This window comes from Glandiceps talaboti, chromosome 21 (assembly GCF_964340395.1).
Source record: "Glandiceps talaboti chromosome 21, keGlaTala1.1, whole genome shotgun sequence".
Classification (NCBI taxonomy): domain Eukaryota; kingdom Metazoa; phylum Hemichordata; class Enteropneusta; family Spengelidae; genus Glandiceps; species Glandiceps talaboti.
This window is the reverse complement of record NC_135569.1, coordinates 18680699-18686698: the sequence shown is the minus strand read 5'-3', so window position 1 is coordinate 18686698 and position 6000 is coordinate 18680699.

Sequence of the window (6000 nt, the reverse complement as noted above, 5' to 3'; positions counted from 1 at the left end):
CCACAATGTTCAAAACAGCATGACCCCCCTACTGCCAATTTCAAAAACAGGGTGACCCCCCCTACCAATCCACCGCCCCCCCCCCAGGCCGAAGAAACTGACCGGTCCCTTAAAGGTAGGGGAAATATATTCAAGACAAAAAATTGCAATATTTAGACTGTAGACAAGGAACACAACAAATTACGAAATACTACCCAGACATGAGCACTCCGTGACGACTGTACGAACACATTTTATTAGTGTTCAAAGATCTTTTGAAAGTGACAGATGCCTGGCCTGACATAACACTTTTCAAAGATGCCAGACTGTTTCTTCAGGGCGAGACTCGGGGACTGCAATCCATGGATACATATTCTTCAATTTCCAATGCGAAATGTAGCTATAAACTCCAGACGACAGTACCGCAAGCAGCAATGGATAAAATTCTTCGAAAATGTAACCTCTTTATGTCATTTATGATTATGGTAACCCATATCTATGTTTTATTCTCGCCTCTCTCCAGGAAACCAGGAGACAGTTGAACATTCCGTTCAGTCAACTGAAATGCACGATTGACTACGTCAGAGACCCAGGTCCATGATATCTGAAGACGTCATCTGCGTAAAACCTGAAGTTGAAATGGATCATTGTGACAATAGCTCCATATAAATGGATGCAGAAACATTTTAATACTATGTGTCTATGAGATTAAAGCTACCATTTGTGGCTATTTTATACAGTAACACAGAAAGTTTTTTTTTGAAGAAAAAGCACATAAGTAAGTAAGTGAGTGAGTGAGTGAGTGAGTGAGTGAATGAGTGAGTTAGTGAACTGTGACAGACAGGCAGACAAACAAATAAACAAACAAACACATATGTACGTACGTACGTACGTACGTACGTACGTACAGGCCTGTATAATACTATTGAAATAATATACTATGTTTCTATATATATACTATCTGTACAAACATCATTATAGGTATATTATGTCCATTATCATGACTATGAACCACTTAGTACCAGTTTATGGCTTTCAATGAATAAAAAGAAGTAAAAAGAACTTCAGTAGGTCTCAGTAGGTGAAATGAATTACAAAATTTACATTTTAGCATTGAACCTAATCTGAATGACTATTTCCACAGTTGCAGTTGACCTCTAGGTGGCAGTATGATCACTGCAGCCAATTATAAATGTTTGGTACTGTGTGCCCCTATCTCTGGTTGATCTTGATTTGGGATTACAGTGTCAGATGTTGATATCCTCTGTGATCTTTCTTAAAAATACATGCCAGAATGTGTCAATATAAAATTGAAACTGAGTCCCAGTCAATGTTATGCTTGTATAGTATTGAGTGTTTAGCTAAAGGAACATCACATACACTATTGTGTGAGTGTAACATGATTATTAAAGTGGCACAGGCTGACAATCATATATGTCTGTAAACGTGAAAATACTTACAAAACCTTCAATGTACTTAATATTCTAGTATAATGTTAATGTTGATGTATACCTTCTATGACATCACAATTTTTGTTCTGATATTCTTAGAACTGTTGATTACATAATAATATGGAGTTCCTGTACATAATAAATTATGTCATCAGATCATTTATAAGTTATTACCCGGTTTCAGTTCAGTCAATTGCAACTAATCATTACGGGGGTGGGGGTGTACAATGTTGGTATGCATCAGTAAGTAGAATACCGTGAAAACTTTATAAAAAAATACATCCCCAAAAACATAAATTCAGCTTGTTCCCCTTTAATGATTCTGGATTCTGGGATTTCCATGTTACCAATTTTCAATTTTCTTTCTTACAATTATATATATACCGGGTATATTCCTCGGGTTTGCGCCCTCACACGGGCAAGCGCCCAGGCCTTTCTTTTTTACAATGTCGACTTTTGGCAAAGTTACGGGAAACCGCCCCCCCCCCCCCCCCCATACCTAAACTTTGAATAGATGATTGTGTATGTGTGAGCTAATAAAAGAAGAACGTAAATCCTGGTATGCGACGAATGAAATTTTTGTTCTTCCCGTTTTTCTGCATTCATGTGTCTAAAAATTCATTCACAATCTGACCTTGCATTGTTTATTCATCATTATTTTGACGTACCGCCAAAGTCGTTTGCCCCCTTTGAGACACCGCCAGTGCTAATGTGTGTTGGGGGCAATAATGAGACTGCATTGTAATGAGAGTTGAATGATTGACAAGCACGTAATTTATTCACGTAATTCTCTAGGGACTGTGCAAAAGTAGTTGGTCTACTACAGAGGTCTACTTGGCAACAGAGCTCTGCTTGGCAACAAGTATGTAATTTATTCATGTAATTCTCTTGGGACTGTCGCAAAAGTAGTCGGTCTACTACAGAGGTCTACTTGGCAACAAGTTAGCATTTGTATAATATTCATACCAATGATAAGACAGTATGATACCTAAGCTAATAAATGATTGACAAGGTATACTTTTAATCGAAATTCATGTAACTCCCATGGGACAACAGCTGGTGGTTTCCCTCACAATAAATTTGAAGTTGTGCAGGCTACATACGAATGATAATACGCCAGATTAAAGTACCGTAGATTGTCCCCCCCCCCTGCATACAATTTTGGGGGATTTAGTTCAAAATAGGGGGGACAACAGAATAATTTCATTTTTTAATCTGCATGTGCATGATAATGATTGTAATTTAATTAAAACACAAGTTGGCAACACTTTTAGGTAACCATACATAGTATTACAATACAGCAAACACATGGTAGTCTCAGCTCCAGACTACTTCAAACTCTTGGCTTCGAACGACACGAATGACATCGTCTATTCTATTGATTTGAACAAAAGTACAAAGGAGTACATTACAATCACATAACGACTCGATGTTGTAAAAATTGTCATGTCATATTATTTTGGAGGATTTAGAAAATGCATTGGTATATTTTGTAGTAGATACAAGGATGTGTAACTGTAAACATATTCCACGTGGGTGGACTCCACATACGTAGCTTCAATTCTTCTGTATGATGGTATGTGGTAATTCAATCTGCTATTTACATCACAGAAACATCAGAATTCTTTCTAGGAATGTAACATTGCTAAAAATGTATATTTCCCTTCATAAGATGACTGTATACAGCGCATTCCAATCTCCAAGTGTGATCACTACGCTAATCTTTTTACAAGTCGCCATGTTGTGAAATAATTAATGTAATTAGGTCACTACGTCATATATGACCAATAGGATCGCAGCTTACAAAAAAGTGAGCAATTTCACCCAATCACGTTGGGTATATGATACTGGCAGAGCTATTCACTGACCATGCATTGAAAGTTGTCGTCAACACTTACATGTATTACGTCTTTATCGTCATGGGACTGGGTACATCATACTACATGTACAATATCATGTGTCACAATCCAATATACATTAAAAACAGCTGTGCTTGTCACAGAGGAGAAGCCATTACCAATTCCTGCATTACCTAATGTAAATTCTAATTTTCTTGTCTTCTGCCAATGTCTGGTACTTTTTACTTTGAAATTCGTTTTATCAATGTTAATAAATGCAGAGATTACATCAAAGGGACCGCTCATGGTTTTTATCAATGTGCATTGGTTTGATAGTAGTGAGTGAAAATGAAAGATTGCGACATTGTATGTTTCCAGCACATGTATTCTGTTTCAAGACATCTATTCTCCCAGTTCCGGATGGGCGAGTCAGAATTGTCGGAGCTTTTGATCAGTGTATTTAGACTGCACATTTGCAACACTCATAGTATGTATGAGGCATCGTTTTGGTCACAGTGAAAATAGGGTACGCGGCAAACCGCCCAACCCCAATTTTGGGGTTTGGGGGGCTTGAAACCGCCCAGGGCGCTTACCCGCGGAATTACGGTATATATATATATATATATATATATATATACACACACACACACAAAATACACAAGTTATGGTACGGAGCCGTTACTCAGAGTTTCACGCTTGAATGCGATCTTCGGACAAAGATCAATTACTACCAAACCAGAGTGACTGTAGAGTTTCAATTACTACCAAACCAGAGTGACTATAGCATTTCAATTACTACCAAACCAGAGTGACTATAGAGTTTCAATTAGTCACCACAATATTTTTTACATCTCACTCAGTATTTTTTGTCATGAATAACACAAACAAAATGCAGACACTGATAGCATGCACGTACATAAAATGTTACAAATTATTCTGTGTGAACACAATTAAACAGTTTTGAATTTGAGTCTTTCTTGTTTCATCCAACAGTGATGTTGATTTGTGCTCACACGGAGGTAATTATCATGCCACTCAATTGAAACTCTATGGACACTCTAGTGTGGTAGTAACACCTTATGTATGCTTAGATGTTCTTCTCCAATATTTTTCTTATGTTCAGCCAAGGAAAATGAGTGACCTAAGGGGCCTTTGTCACTACAAGTTGTTGTTGTTAGACTCCTAGTGACAACCCTTAGGTCATGAGTATTTTTCAGTTGAATAAAAAAAGATATGGGCAAATAATATTACACCAACACCAGTAATATCAAAGAAAAATCAGGGAAAGTAATGGCAATTTTGAACATTTTGACTCATATTTCACACACAGTATGTAGACACTTGATGTTGTGACATAAACGTGCACTGTCATGACATAGAATGACCAGAGTATATATTCCATATTTTTTGTTCAACTTGGATCATGCATGGAATAAATCATGTCATTGAATCATTATGTATCAAATCTGAATGCCAGAACACATACACTGTAGGTATGTATGGTTATTAATACCTTTTATACATTTATTTACTCATCAGCTGGTCATCATGTACCCAAGGAAGTGATGCTAATAGTGGCACCATTTACTTTACATCGAGATCCCACCTACTGCTCAGATCCAGAAGTCTTTGATCCTGACAGATTCTTGTCCAAGAATTCTTCAGGCCGCCATCCATATTCGTATGTACCTTTCTCAGCTGGATTGAGAAATTGTATTGGTATAAGTATCAAATGCTGTAATACTAATTAAGTTTTGTATCAGTGATATTATATTGTTTGTATGCATTGCCAGGGACTAGTTGATTCCTTTCTATTCTTTCAAAGTGCCTCTATCGGAGACGACTAACATTATATTTCAAAATTATATGTTAGATTGTAAGTTATATTTTATACGATATTATCGCATAGTAATACTGTCGGCCACAGTTAGGGCTTCTGGGCGATCCAGAGGTCGGTGATTTATCATATAAAAGATGCTAATACTATTATTTTCTGTGAGCCTCCTCCAAGATTTCAGACGATATTGTTTGATAAAAAAAACCTATTGCGGTGGTCTGGTTGATGAGCGATGCCCAATAATACAGTATAATATTAGTTGTTAGACTTATATTTTAGACAGTGTTATCCGATAAAAAATGTTCGTCGTGGTCCGAGTAAAAAGCAAGGTCTAATATTAGAGAAGTTAGACTCTCACTTAAATCATGCAGACTCATACATACATACATACATACATACATACATACATACACACACACACACACACACACACAGACAGACAGACAGACAGACAGACAGACAGACAGACAGACAGACAGACAGACAGACAGACAGACAGACAGACATACATACATACATACATACATACATACATACATACATACATACATACAAACAAATAATCAAACACAAATACACAATCATTTCTAAAGTGAACCATTCTTGTTTGGGACTACATAACAGGGCTATATTGCACTTTTCCTATCATGTCACTGTGGAACTGTCATGGCTCTCCCAGTCAGTCCACAGGCTATCCCATACATAGCACCTACAGGCTCTGTGTGAGTAAACGTTTCCGACTGTTCAAGGTGTTACTCCAGGCCGAGTCACCAAAATTCGCACTGGTCTTGTGAGTGACACACAACTGAGTGATACAGCCTACCCATTGACACCCAACCTGGGTTTGAGTGTGTCAGAGAAATATATGTATCTCCTGTTCCCAATGGGATTTGAA